Here is a 15,809-nt window from a genome sequence, read left to right as displayed (position 1 = left end):
CTCTCTTCGTCTTCTCTTTCTCTCATCTTCCTTCGCTCCTGTCTTCCCTGCTGTAAAAGACTTTCATTCGGACTCTCACCCAGATCATGTTGTATTAGATCCACACCAGTATGAGACCCGTTGGGGCCAGAAACAACAGGAGGAGGGAAACACGCTAGTTATTAGAGGTATGTTGAAGTTTACCTGCTGCCTTTTGTGTTGTGCTTTACCTTTGTCCTCTGCTTAACCCGCAGCCGCAACACAACACAGCTCTCGTCGTAGAGATTCTGTACCACAATAGAAAACATGATACGTTTCATAAAAATGACTGTCCACTCACTGATAGTGTCCCAAAAGTGTCATGCCCTGACCTTAGAGAGCCTTGTTTATTCTCTATTTGGTTAGGTCAGGGTGTGACTTGGGTGGGCAAATCTATGTTTCTATTTCTTTGTTGGCCTAGTATGGTTCCCAATCAGAGGCAGCTGTTTATCGTTGTCTCTAATTGGGGATCATACTTAGGCAGCCTTTTTTCCCACCTTAGATTGTGAGATCTTGTTTGTGTGTAGTTGCTTTCGGCACTGCATATAGCTTTCCATTCGTTTTAGTATTGTGGGGTTTTTTCGGTCTCATTTAAAATGAAATAAAAATGTACGCCTACCATGCTGCACCTTGGTCCAATCCATCTTTAAACGATCGTGACAAAAAGGCTGTTGACTTATTCTATAATGTTCAGCATGTGGACACTGCAGTACTTGAGCTTCGGTGTACAGTACTGTACTTGGACAATAATGTCAAGGGATAATTTGATCTGTTGGCCCATCCAACAGACCACAGATAGACACAGTGCCTTCAGAAAGTATTCATATCCCTTGACTTATTCCACATTTTGTTTTGTTACAGCCTGAATTCCAAATTGATTTTTTCTCACCCATCTACACAATAACCCCACAATTTTTTGCAAATATATTGAAATTAAATATAGAAATGTCTCATTGGCATAACTATTCACAACCTTGTGTCAACATGCTAGAATCACCGTTGGCAGCGATTACAGCTGAGGGACATTCTGGGTATGTCTCTGCGAGCTTTGCATTTCTGGATTGTACAATATTTGCCCATTATTATTTTCAAAATACCTCAAATTGGTTGTTGATCATTGTAGACAACCATTTTCAAGTCTTACCATAAATTTGTAAGCAGATTTAAGTCAAAACTGTAACTCGGCCAATCAGAAGCATTCATTGTCTTCTTGGTAAGCAACTCCAGTGTAGATTCGGCCTTGTGTTGTAGGTTATTGTCCTGCTGAAAGGTGAATTCATCTGCCAGTGTTTAGTGGAAAGCATGCCCATAACATGATGCAGCCTCCACTATTCTTGAAAATACAGAGAGTGGTACTCAGCAATGTGTTTTACTGGATTTGCCCCAAAAATAACACTTTGTATTCAGGACAAAAAGTGAATTGCTTTGCCACTCACATGCTCACTATCAAATAAACAATTTACACTCAACACAACAAAAAACCCTAGAGTATTTAAATTGTAGTAAATTTGACAAAATTACTCAAAATGTATGAAGTGTAATATATTATACTTAAAAATAAATATTATTTACATCTAAATAAATACAAATATTGAAAATGTGATCAGAAGACAATATTCAGAAAGTATTTCAAAACCCACAAGAAGTACTTACTTCTGTAACAATGTAAAATGCAAACAACTATTCAGAGACTATTTCAAAATGTAGGTAACCTCTCTCAATAAGATTTAGTACAGACCAGGCCTGACAAAATGTTAAAATGGTAGCCTACTTTCCAAATACAAACAACAATTTAGTAAATGCAACTAGTATTAGATAGAGATACAGAGGGAAGATACAAAACACGACAACTGTTCAGAGACAAAAGATTTGTAGGACAAATTCCTATTTCACACTGTCACACTTTAATGTTTGCATTTAGCCTACAACATGCCATAGAACATCTGGAATCACTGCCCCATCCTGCAAATTTAAGTTAGGACTGAGGCTGGACCACTTAGGAACACTCAACACCTCTTAGAAAATCAGTTCTGGTGTGTATTTGGCATTGTAAATTGTGAGACGGGTATTCTCAAACTTTTTACCTGGACTTTTTATTCTCTCTCTCTCTCTCTCTCTCTCTCTCTCTCAGCAGATTCTCTCTCTCTCTGCAGATGAGCATCCCTTTGGCTCAGTGATCATAGAAGCTGACATATTTGGGGCATTGCCCTCAGTACTCCACTAATGAGCAGATATGTCACAGGCTACTGCCCAGATACCCAATTAGCTATGCCTATCTCCCAATCATGAAGTCAACCTATTAGACATTAGGAGAAGCCTGGGTCAAATGAAATAATGCACACACCACACACACACACACACACACACACACACACACACACACACACACACAAAAGTGTATTTTCTGAGAACTGGAGAAGACCATAAAGATGTATGATCATTATTTTCTACACTCTCATATTAAACCGCAACTACTGTGACCTGCTATACTAACAGCCACTGCAACAGGAGACAAATCAACCCAGTAGGGATACAATCAAGATGAGTAGAAATTCAACAGCGACACTAGATTAATCAACGTGACAGAGAGCTAAGGGTAATGTAGTGAATGTGTTGTGCTAGCCAATTGTCCAGGGTTCAGTACTGGCCTAATCTCATATTTCTCCTGCACAGTTTTTCTTCTGCATTCCTTTGTCCCCTCCTGTGCTGCACAGATCTCTCTCTTGCTTGTGTGCTCATTTTCTCTCTCTCCCACGCTTGCTCACTCACTCGCTCATCGCTGAAGGGAGGCTGAACAAAGAAAGGGCTCCTACTCTCACAAACACTACATGTTGTGAGTCACACACAAACACCATTTTTTATTTAACTAGGCAAACCAGTTAAAAACAAATTCTAATTTACAATGACGGCCTAACGGGGAACAGCGGGTTAACTGCCTTGTTCAGGGGAAGAACGACAAATCTTTACTTTGTCAGCTCAGGGATTTGATCCAGCAACCTCTCGGTTACTGGTCCAATGCTCTAACCACTAGTCCCAGAACATAAACATAAACTACACAAATTATACAGAATGCTACATAACCATATTGTCGAGATCCTGCTCATACTGCATTCACACATTTAGAAGCTAACACAGATCCACACACATATATGAATACACGTGCTCACACGTGCACACACGCACACAATAACGACACACTTACACAAGAATGACACACTTACACATACATGAATACATGTATTCCCCCTCCCTAACACACACACACAGTCATACGAACACAACAGGAACACATTGTTGCAATAAAAAAAGTCATTATTTTTCCTCAATTTCCTTGTGGTGTTTTTTATCGTTTCATTTGCATTAGATATGGCACCTCGGAAATCTCCCAAAATGCATTTGGAATGCACATAAATGAAATCATGCCTGTCTATTGATGTTACCCCGATGCAATTCATTTTGATTTATAACATTACTCGTTCAAAGATCTGAGGTTATCTCATTGGGAAAGTCATGAATTATACTGTCCCTCTAAATGGAGTCCCGCAGATATAATATGCTTCTTTATCTATAACTGATTTTATTACATTCACATTTGTTTCAGCTCCCCACACATGCATGAGCATGGTTACACACACACACACACACACACACACACACACGGGTCCGAAATGATTGACACCCTTGATGAAGATAAATAATGTCTGTATAAAATAAATACTATTTAGAAGAGCTATATATTTATAGTATGCTAAAAAAAAATGGGGAAATATTATTTCACACTAATACAATTCCTCAGAGAAAGAGAATTTGTTTACAGTTTTTATTTTTATTGCTTTGGTTCTATTTTCACAAGTATGTGATACTTTTTCACAACTCTTAGTACAAAACTCCAAACTGGTCACAACCAGTCTTTCATTCAAAACCTGTCATTGTTCATTCATTTGTATTGTAAACATCTCTCACCTGACAACCATTGATTCAAAATATACGCTTGTTGTGAAATGTAATGAGAACATTGGTTTAATAAACGCAACATACTGATATCTTTTCAATTTAGTCGCTAATCCTTCTAATCCAATAGAAACAAAAATCACCCTTGGAGGTGCTGAAAGTAATGTGTACAGTACTGTGAATTACAGTATATTACACGGTTTTCACATTAGGCAATACACTTACATTACCCAACAAACGTACAGAAAATCTATTATTTCCATCATATCTATCCAATGTGTAATCAAAGGTGTGATCAATGAAGACTTCCTCTACAATCATTCATGCTAAAAAATGTTTTTTAATTTTTCAAATATAATTTCAAAGTAGGTGTACTGTCTGTAATCAAATAGAATAAATGAAATGAAACAAATTAAATCAATTTAAATAATTCGTAATGTTTAGCACGCATTCATTTGCATCAAGCCTGTCTTGAAGATTTGGCCATAAATTCGCATCCACATCACAGTGAATGTCCTCATTGTTCATGCACTGCAGGAAAAACCTTTTGGCATGGGGAATCCAAGCTTGTCATTGGTCTTCATTGACGTCTTTACATGCCTGATCCATGGCCAGAAGGAGGCTGGCACGCTCATGGGGATCGCGATCGTACACCTTCAAACCCCATGCTGAAAAACAATCCTCAATCGAATTGAGGAAAAGAGAGTAAGGGTCAGGTATAGGATCATGAATCGGGAATGGGCCCGAAACCATGCCTGACCCACCTTAGCATGGTGGAACCTGCCATTGTCCCACACAATGACATATGTGACCTCTTCACCTTGACAGGCCTGTTCAATTTCATTAAGAAACACAATGAGGTGGGCAGCGTTGTACGATCCAAATTATGGCATACATCCTACCACACCATCTTCAGAGATATCTGCCCACCGGGAGATGTTATCCCCACGTTGTCCAGGCACTTGGACGGTCGACCGTTGACCGATGAGGTTCCGCCCACGGCACCGAGTTTTGGCCAGGTTGAAGCCCGCTTCATCAACAAAGATACTCTTGTTGGTGCACAGCAGCATCATGCACCATCATCCTCTAAAAATATAATCTGGTTAGTTATTTTTACAGTATAGTTCCAATATGTGCTTCAAACAGTAACAGTAATACAGTATATAGTGCTGTACCTGAACATACTCGGCCCGCAGTTGTTTCCCGCGGTTGTCGTTTCTCTCAAAAGGCACATGGTAAATGTGTTTTATAGATACCTGGTGCCTCTTCAAAAGGCGGGCGATTGTTGGTAGGCTGTTGAATGCCACACTGACAAAGGTGTCATCGTTCTCCTCAATGCCCTGCTTCATTATGGACAGCCAGCCGTATGTTATTCCTGGCCTTCACCATTTCCACCACTGTCCACTCCTGCTGGTCGATCAGCACACGTCCCAGCCACAACCATTCTGTCAATTCTAAGGGTAGAACAGAGTATACTGTCAATATATCACACAGTAAGGATACTTTAACATGTTTTGTGAATTTACATGAATTATAATATGTAACTTAGTGTAAATGTAATGGTAAAGCATAGTGCATATCCTGCAGCTGTTTTCTTGGCAAAATGTTGTCATGATCGAATTGACGGTTGATCTTTTCAGATTGGGGTGAACATATCTGGCAGCCTCTGACATGGTAAGGCCTCTGTTTACCACATGGTCAACGACAATGGCCCGGACTTCATTAGACTCAACAGTTCCCTACCGTGAACTAATCCCTGCCTCCCTCTCCCTGATGTCACCTCTTTAACAGGGCCCATTTCCACCTCTTTAACGGGGCCCATTTCCACCTCTTTGACAAGGCCTTGCTCAACTCTTTGACCTCTTTGATGAGGCCCATGCCCACCTCATTGACCTCTGATGGGGCCCATGCTGACCTCCCTGACAGGTCTCTTTTCCAGGAGCTCTTTGATATCTTCTGCTCCCTTGTTGTCTATCCTGCTCCATGTTGAAAGAAAGTGCAAGTGTTCACACATAGCCTTTTTATACAGTGCATATGGAAAGTATATACAGTAGTAGTAGTAGACTCATTGACTTTTTCCACATTTTGTTACATTACAGCCTTATTATAAAATGTATTAAATTGTTTTTTCCCCTCATCAATATACACACAATATCCCATAATGACAAAGTAAAGTAAAAACGTTTTTTTAGAAATCTTTGCAAATGTAAAAAAAAAAGAAAAAAAAAAGTGACTTGTCGCAAAGCCACTCCTGCTTTGTCTTGGCTGTGTGCTTAGGGTCGTTGTCCTGTTGGAAGGTGAACCTTCACCCCAGTCTGAGGTCCAGAGCGCTCTGCAGTAGTTTTCCATTAAGGATCTCTGTACTTTGCTCCGTTCATCTTTCCCTTGATCCTGACTAGTGTCCCAGTCCCTGCCACTGAAAAAGATCCCCACAGCATGATGCTGCCAGCACCATGCTTCACCGTAGGGATGGTGCCAGGTTTCCTCCAGAAGTGATGCTTGGCATTCAGGCCAAAGAGTTCAATCTTGGTTTCATCAGACCAGAGAATCTTGTTTCTCATGGTCAGTGTCCTTTAGGTGTCTTTCGGGCAAACTCCAAGTGGGCTGTCATGTGCCTTTTACGCAAAAACTATTTACTGTGTTATTTATGTTTTCAAGTACTGGTGACAAATCATGCATTCTGATTCTTACATAGATTCCAATTGACACATATGTGTGTAAAATACATTTTTGAAGGTTACACTGATTGTGATGAGCTAATGCTAAGATAATTGTCAGCTATGTGTGGAGCCATATTTGTTGACATCATGCAATGCATTCTGGTTGTGACGTAAATGTCTGTCAGACCAAAGATGTTATTGAGCATTACACCGAGGCCTGTACTCTGGAGCGGGATCGGTTTAGAGGTGGAGGGTCCGTCGTGGTCTGGGGCGGTGTGTCACAGCATCATCGGACTGAGCTTGTTGCCATTGCAGGCAATCTCAACACTGTGCGTTACAGGGAAGACATCCTCCTCCCTCATGTGGTACCCTTCCTGCAGGCTCATCCTGTGTGTGATATCCTGCAAGACAGGAATGTCAGTGTTCTGCCAAAGCCAGTGAAGAGCACAGATCTCAATCCCATTGAACACGTCTGGGACCTGTTGGATCAGAGGGTGAGGGCTAGCTAGGGCCATTCCCCCCAGAAATGTCTGGGAACTTGCAGGTACCTTGGTGGAAGAGTGGGGTAACATCTCACAGCAAGAACTGGCAAATCTGGTGCAGTCCATGAGGAGGAGATGCCCTGCAGTACGTAATGCAGCTGGTGGCCACACCAGATACTGACTGTTACTTTTGATTTTGATCCCCCCTTTGTTCAGGGACACATTATTCCATTTCTGTTAGTCATGTGTCTGTGGAACTTCTTCAGTTTATGTCTCAGTTGTTGAATCTTGTTATGTTCATACAAATATTTACACATGTTAAGTTTGCTGAAAGTAAACGCAGTTGACAGTGAGAGGACGTTTTTTTTGTTGCTGAGTTTACGTGGAAGATGGGATGCATGGAAGAGGTGTTCACAGGAAGAGATGGTAAGATACGCTCATGTAGCATCAGAATGCCATTGAACAATCTCCTAAAGAGACCCATTCAAATGTTGTGCTTACTCGAGCTGGACTAATGAATGAACATGGAGAGGGCCAAGTTCATTGGGCCGGAGTTTGTTTAAGCTATTTAAGCACCACGGTAGTGACGAGCACCACTGTAGCGGGCCAAGCCCAGCCCCCACCTTGCTCCTAACTGTTGGCATTGAATCATATATTTCGTTTTGAGAAATGCCAGGGTTTTTTGCAATCGAGAAAACCATTTAGTTGTAACCAGTTGACACCATTTTTTTTAGGCTAAGCCAAAGGGCCATGTTTTTTTACAGAGTAGTCCTGTCACACTCACTCACCTTGATAGGAGTTTATAGAATTGGGGGCATGATGAGATGGAGGGGGGGTGGAGGTGGGGGGCGATGGATCTATTGCACCTCAATCAATGTGCATTGTGGGATCAGAAAGAAAGCTCCAGCCAATCACTGGGGCTCTCTGCCATGCGATTAGTGGTTAAAGTACTTAAGTAATATAATATACTTAAGTAAAATAATACTTTAAAGTACTACTTAAGTAGTTTTGGGGGTATCTGTACTTTACTTTACCATTTATATTTTGACAACTTTTGCTTTTACACTACTACATTCCGAAAGAAAATAATGTACTTTTTACTCCATACATTTTCCCTGACACCCAAAAGTACTCTTTACATTTTGAATGCTTAGCAGGACAGGAAAATGGTCCAATTCACTCACTTATCAAGAGAACATCCCTGCTCATCCCTACTGCCTCTGATTTGGCAGACTAACTTCATTTGTAAATGATGTCTGAGTGTTGGAGTGTGACCCTGACTATGTGTAAATTTAAGAAACAAGAAAATATTGATGTCTGGTTTGCCTAAGATAAGGAATTTGAAATGATTTATACTTTTACTTTTGATACTTAAGTATATATGTTTAATCACATTTACTTCTGAAACGTAAGTATATTTAAAATCAAATACTTTTAGACTTTTACTCAAGTCGTATTTTACTGGGTGACTTTCACTTTTACTTGAGTAATTTTACTGCGTGCGATTTACAGCCTTGCGGGGATAGAGATGTAAGCCATCATATCCACAACCATCATCGTTTTTGTCCCCATCATCATCAGGGCCATCATCATCATGTTAAGGTCTGTTTCTAATATGTGGGCTGTTATGGCCGGATAGGTACCGGTCAGAATGGTGATAGAAAAGATGTCCACAGTACAAAAGGGGACAATTCCGCATTTGTTCCTGTCTCCTTTCACCCATTTATTTTACACATATCTCTCTCTCTTTCCTGCAACCCCCTTTTCCACATCACTGTTTGGCGCTAGCTGGCTATTAACTTTATGCATCTCGGCAGTATGTGTCCGTCTGTGTGTGTGTGTATGCGTGCGTGTGCGTTCTTGCATGCGGTTTTGTGTGTGTGTGTATATATATGTGTGTTTGTGTGTGTGTGTATTCCCCTCTCCCACCTCAGCAGAATGTGTGGGTGTTAAGATATGAATGCAAAGAGCCCTGCGCTGTATCAAATTGACAGCAGATTAGATTTTCAGTCCCTCATCTTGGTAGATCCCATCTCCACACGCAATAACCATTGTCTGCCAAACACGCACATACACATAACCATAACCAGGCACCCAGCATGACAAGCGGAGGGGAAAGAAGGACATCCTGGGATACCCTTGGCCGATGACACGGTGACAGGACCAGCAGCCAGGACAAATGGGCCATATTACTGAATAGGAACACTGGTGATGGGGACATGGAATAGGGAATGGGCGGCTATTGGAAAACACAGAGCACAGAAACTTTTTTCGACTTCATCTTCTCCTTCACCTTATTTTCATCAGGAAATACTTTTTTTTTTTTACCAGTTCCCTCCATGCCCCTAACCCAGCCTCTAAATAAGGTATTTTCTCTCAAGTCAATCTTAGGTTAAGATGGCACCGACAGATATGGCAGCTCTGCATCTAGCTCCTCAGCAACTTTGCAGTATTTTGTTTTTTTGTGTGTTATTTCTTACATTATTAGCCCAGATTTATTTTGTGTGTTATTACATACAGCCGGAAAGATATGGCAGCTCTGCTTCTAGCTCTTTAGCAACTTTGCAGTATTTGTTTTATTGTGTGTTATTTCTTACATTATTAGCCCAGAATGTTTTTTGTGTTATTACATACAGCTGGAAATAACTTTTGGATATCAGAGCAATGGTAATGACCAGGAATAGGACTTTGCCGAATTGGATCCTTTGTTTCTACACCCAGGGCAATTGAACATATTCTAGAGGCTGCTCCAAAACACAGCCGGCAGAGAAGAGGTATTCAGAGTGGACTTCTAGTCCGACTCAGGAGGAGTGCACACCATCCACTGCTTCTGAGTATATTACCCACTAATGTTCTGTCTCTGGATAATAAAGTAAACGAGCTCAGGGCGAGGATCTCCTTCCAGAGAGAATTTAGGGATTGTGACATACACTGTTTCACGGAAACATATACTGTCCCCGTCCATACAGCCAGCTGGGTTCTCAGTAAAAATCGCGCAGAACAGGAATAAATAACAGTCCGGGAAAAAGAAAGGTGGGGGTTTCATGATTAACTACTTATGGTGTGATTGTGATAACATACAGAAACTCAAGTCCTTTTGTTCACCAGACCTAGAATACCACAAAATCAAATGCTGACCGTATTACCTCCCAAGAGAACTCTCTTGGGTTATAGTTACAGCTGTTGATATTCTCCCTCAAGCCGATACCATGACGGCCCTCAAAGAACGACACTGGACTTTATGCAAACTGGAAACCACATATCCTGAGGCTGCATTTATTGTACCTGAGGATTTGAACAAAGCAAATTTGAGGAAAACGCTATCGATGTTCTACCAACACATTGACTGTAGTAAATTGTCTGTAATAAAAACATTGGACCACTGATTTTTTCAAAATCCCTTACAAGGCCTCCCCCCTCCCGCCCTTCAGCAAATCTGATCATGACTCCATTTTGCTCTTCCCTTCATATAGGCAGAAACTCAAACAAGAAGTACCCATTCTAAGGTCTATTCAACGCTGTTCTGACCAATCGGAATCCATGCTTCAAGATTGTTTTGATCACGCAGACTGGGATATGTTCCGGGTGGCCTCTGAGAATAACATTGGCGAATACATGGATACGGTGACTGAGTTCATCAGGAAGTGTATAGTGTATACCCAAACCAGAAACCATGGATAGATGGCAGCATTCGCGCAAAACTGAAAGCGCGAACCACCACATTTAACCATGGCAAGCTGATTGGGAATAAGGCAATCAAACAGGAAAAAACGTCAGTACAGAGACAAAGTGGAGTCGCAATTCAACGGCTCAGACACAATGCGTATGTGGCAGTGTGACAATCGCGGACTACAAAGGGAAAACCAGGCATGTCTTCCTTCTGGACAAGCTAAGCACCTTCTTTGTCCGCTTTAAGGATAACACAGTGCCACCGAGGCGGCCCCCTACCAAGGACTGTGGGCTGTCCTTCTCCGTGACCAACGTGAGTAAGACATTTAAGCTTCTCTAGCAGCATCCACAGAACATGCGCAGACCAGCTGGTTATTCAATCTCTCGTTATCCCAGTCTGCTGTCCCCACTTGCTTCAAGATTTGGTATTTGGTATTATATTAGGATCCCCATTAGCTGTTGCAAAAGCAGCAGCTACTATTCCAGGGGTCCAAACAAAACATGAAACATAATACAGAATTACATAATACAGAACATCATTAGACAAGAACAGCTCAAGGACAGAACTACATACATTTTTAAAAAGGCACACGTAGCCTACATATCAATGCATACACACAAACTATCTAGGCAAAATAGGGGAGAGGCGTTGTGCCGAAAGGTGTTCCTTTATCTGTTTTTTTTTTAAACCAGGTTTGCTGTTTACTTGGGCAATATGAGATGGAAGGAAGTTCCATGCAATAAAGGCTCTATGTAATTCTGTACGTTTTCTTGAATTTGTTCTGGATTGGGGAACTATGAAAATACCCCTGGTGGCATGTCTGGTGGGATAAGTGTGTATGTTAGAGCTGTGTGTAAATTGGCTATGTCAACAATTTTGGATTTTCAACACATTAATGTTTCTTATATAAAGAAGAAGTGATGCAGTCAGTCTCTCCTAAACTCTTAACCAAGAAAGACTGGCATGCGTAGTATTTATATAGGCCCTCTGATTACAATTAAGAGCAAAACGTGCCACTCTGTTCTGGTCCAGCTACAGCTTAACTAGGTCTTTCCTTGCAGCACTGGACCACACTAATGGACAATAATCAAGATTAGACAAACCTAGAGCCTGCAGAAATTGCTTTTTGGAGTGTGGTGTCAAAAAAATCAGAGCATCTCTATATTATGGCTAGACCTCTCCCCATCTTTGCCACCATTGAATCTATATGTTTTGACCATGACAGTTTACAATCTGAGGTGACACCAAGTTATTTAGTCTCCTCAACTTGTTCAACAGCCACACCATTCATTACCAGATTCAGCTGAGGTCTAGCACATAAGGAATGATTTGTACCAAATACAATGCTTTTAGTTTTAGATATATTTAGGGCCAGTTTATTACTGGCCACCCATTCCAAAACAGACTGCAAATCCTTAAGGGTTTCAGTAACTTCATTAGCTGTGGATGCAGATGCGTATATGGTTGAATCATCAGCATACATGGACACACATGCTTTGTTTAATGTCAGTGGCAGGTCATTGGTAAAATATAAAAGAGCAGAGGGCCTAGAGAGCTGCCCAACGGTACACCACACATTGCATGTTTGACATTAGAAACGCTTCCATTAAAGAAAAACCTTTGAGTTCTATTTGATAGATGGCTCTGAAACCATGATATGGCAGAGGTTGAAAAGCCAACAGGTTATTAACAACAGGTTATGGTCAATAATGTCAAAGGCTGCACTGAAATCTAAACAGTACAGCTCCCACAATCTTCTTATTATCAATTTATTTCAATCAATCATCAGTCATTTGTGTCAGTGCAGTACATGTTGAGTGCCCTTCTCTATAAGCATGCTGAAAGTCTGTTGTTATTTTTTTACAGAGAAATTGCATTGTATTTGGTCAAACACAATTTCTTCCAACAGTTTGCTAAGAGCTGGCAGCAAGCTTATAGGTCTGTTAGAACCAGTAAAGGCCGCTTTACCCCTCTTGGGTAGCGGAATGACTTTGGCTTCCCTCTAGGCCAGAGGACAAAGACTTTCCTCTAGGCTCAGATAAACAATTTGACAGATAGGATTGGCTATAGAGTCAGCTACCATCCTCAGTATCTTTCCATCTAAGTTGTTAATGCCAGGAGGTTTGTCATTATTGATCGTTAACAATAATCGTTCCACCTGTCCCACACTAACTTTATAAATTTTAACTTGCACTGCTTGCCTTTCATTATTTGTTTTTATGCATGAATATAATTGCTCACTGTTTACCTCACCTAAATTCATCAAGTGCAGTGTCTGTCATTTTTAAAAATCCGTTAAGAACAAATTCTTATTTTCAATGACAGCCTAGGAACAGTGGGTTAAGTGCAGAACGACAGATTTTTACCTTGTCAGCGTGGGGATTTGAACTTGCAACCTTTCAGTTACTAGTCCAACACTTTAACCACTAGGCTACCCTACCACCCCAAATGCTCCTCATTAATCACATCAGACCAACAAATATTTACAACATGTCTACCATTGTTCCTGCACCCAAGAAAGCTAAGGTAACTGAATTAAATGACTATCACCCAGTAGCACTTACTTTGGTCATCACAAAGTGCTTTGAGAGGCTAGTCAAGGATCATATCACCTCTACCTTACCTTACACCCTAGACTCACTTCAATTTGCTTACCGCCCCAATAGATCCACAGACAATGCAATCACCATCGCACTGCACACTGCCCTATCCCATCTGGAAAAGAGGAATACCTTTGTAAGAATGCTGTTCATTGACTATAGCTCAGCATTCCACACCATAGTACCCTCCAAGCTCATCATTAAACTTGGGGCCCTGGGTATGAACCCCGCCCTGTGCAACTGGGTCCTGGACTTCCTGACGGGCCACCTCACAGGTGGTGAAGGTCGGAAACAACACCTCCACTTCGCTGATCTTCAACCCAGAGGCCCCACAAGGGTGAGCCGGCTTCCACCCAGTTACGCAACCCTGCACCTTAAATGCTGCTGCCCTATATACATAGACTTGGAATCACAGGCCACTTTAATAATGTTACACTAGTCACTTTAATAATGTTTAAATAATGTTTACATACCGCTTTACTCATATGTATATACTGTATTCTATTCTACAGTATTTTAGTGAATGCCACTCCGACATTGCTCAATCTAATATTTATATATTTCTTAATTCCATTCTTTTATATGTGTGTGTATTGTTGTGAATTGTTAGATACTACTGCACTGTTGGAGCTAGGAACACAAGCATTTCGCTACACCCACAATAACATCTGCTAAATATGTGACCAATAAAATTTTATTTGCCTCTCTCTCTCTCTCTCTCTCGACAGAATTTCACACTTCACTGGACTTAGCAGGGACACAAAAGTTTTTCCTTTGCTGTGTGCACGGGGGTGTGTGATCGATATGAGCCATGGTTCTAGGGCCAACACTTTAAATTAGAATGTAATACCCTATTGTAAATTGAGCAAAATGCATTATATTTATGTAAATTGATGTAACCATTCAAATGAAGGTACTTTGTGTTCAGCAATATAATATAATACAATAAACTGCTCAAGTACAGTTAAAGTTTAATTTACAGAAAGGGCAGCAAAATGTCTCCACTATCAGTGACAAATAAGTGTTCACATAGAGGTATTGGGGTAAACAGGGAACGTAAGTGCCAGTTGAACACAAAGCTTGTGACCTCCATCCCAGCTCTGATGAAAAACCAGTTGTGGAAACTCTTACACAGGGACACCCTAAGTCAATCTTAAATTAATCATTGTTTATTATCAGTGCACTGGAGAGGTTCCAACAAACTTGATCCACCATAGTGAAAGTCTCAGCAGTTGTCTTATATACGGCTATACACAGACAAATTATATTTGCATAATTTAGCATAATTAATTAATCATTACCGTTTTGTTTAATTCATGTGACCGACCAATACTGGTTCATAACATGTGACAGACCAATACCTCACAAGGCTTCTTTGTTCTCAAAACAAAGGTCTGGGTGTACTGCCAAACTGCAGCTACTGATAGTGAGGATTTGTTCAGTCACTTGCATGAACACAGAAAACGGGTATTAGAAAAGCACATGAGTTGAACACAGAAATGAGTTATTACCCTCCTCTATACCCTCCTCTTATCACTTAATCTGTGATAATTATGAATACGTTTTAATGTAAGCATTTAGATTTTAGCTTCTATAACAAAATACATCCTTATAATAAATCATAATCAAAGTTATCCTGTTGAGAGTAGGGGGCAGGATTTTTGTTTTTGGCTAAAAAAGGTACCCATTTGAAACTGCCTATTTCTCGGGCCCAGAAACTAGAATATGCTTATAATTGTCAGATTAGGATAGAAAACACTCTAAAGTTGCCAAAACTGTCAAAATATTGTCTGTGAGTATAACATAACTGATATTGCAGGTGAAAACCTGAGGAAAATCAAAACAGGAAGTGACTTCTATTTTGAAAGGTCCATGTTCCATAGCCTGCTCCAACAGTCTTTAGACATAGTTTCAGGCTTTTATTTTGAAAAATGAGCGAGAAAAATAACATTGCGTCAGTGGATAGCTGGGTGTTCGCATGAGTTTTGCTTGCGCAACAGAGTGGGGCAGCCATTGTCTCTCCCTCTCCTATTGAAAAAGCGACAGTCCCGGTTGATATATTATCGATTATATATTTTAAAAACAACCTGAGGATTGATTATAAAAAACATTTGACTTGTTTCTGTGGACATTACGGATAGTATTTGGAATTTTCGTCTGCGATGTCGTGACCGCTCGAGCCTGTAGATTTCTGAACATAACGCGCCAAACAAATGGAGGTATATTGGATATAAAAAGTCTCGTGAGTGAAAACATCCGAAGATCAAAGGTAAGCGATCTATTGCTTTTCTGACTTTCGTGACCAATCTACTTGGCTGCTAGGTGTTTGTAATATTTTGTCTACTGAGAGAGATGTTCTTACATAAACGCTTGTTATGCTTTCGCCGAAAAGCTGTATTGAAATCTGACACGCCAGGTGGATTAACAA

At 40.6% G+C, this 15,809-nt stretch overlaps 1 long non-coding RNA gene across 4 annotated transcripts in view; it reads left to right on the top strand.

Annotated features, from left to right (window-relative positions):
• Nucleotides 1-15,809, top strand: part of LOC149984018 (uncharacterized) — a 156,758-nt gene that overhangs the window by 128,913 nt on the left and 12,036 nt on the right. For 2 of the 4 annotated variants that reach the window (XR_016495275.1, XR_016495276.1), the window contains one exon: nucleotides 10,585-11,093. The exons of the other annotated variants lie outside the window; for them this stretch is intronic. This is a non-coding gene — a long non-coding RNA (uncharacterized LOC149984018). The remainder of the gene's footprint in view (nucleotides 1-10,584; nucleotides 11,094-15,809) is intronic. 4 annotated transcript variants of the gene reach the window in all.

Source organism: Oncorhynchus mykiss, chromosome 4, assembly GCF_057628025.1.
Source record: "Oncorhynchus mykiss isolate SJ-2025 chromosome 4, ASM5762802v1, whole genome shotgun sequence".
NCBI classification, from domain to species: domain Eukaryota; kingdom Metazoa; phylum Chordata; class Actinopteri; order Salmoniformes; family Salmonidae; genus Oncorhynchus; species Oncorhynchus mykiss.
The sequence above is the reverse complement of the archived record's forward strand: the minus strand, read 5'-3'. Positions and strand labels throughout refer to the sequence as shown.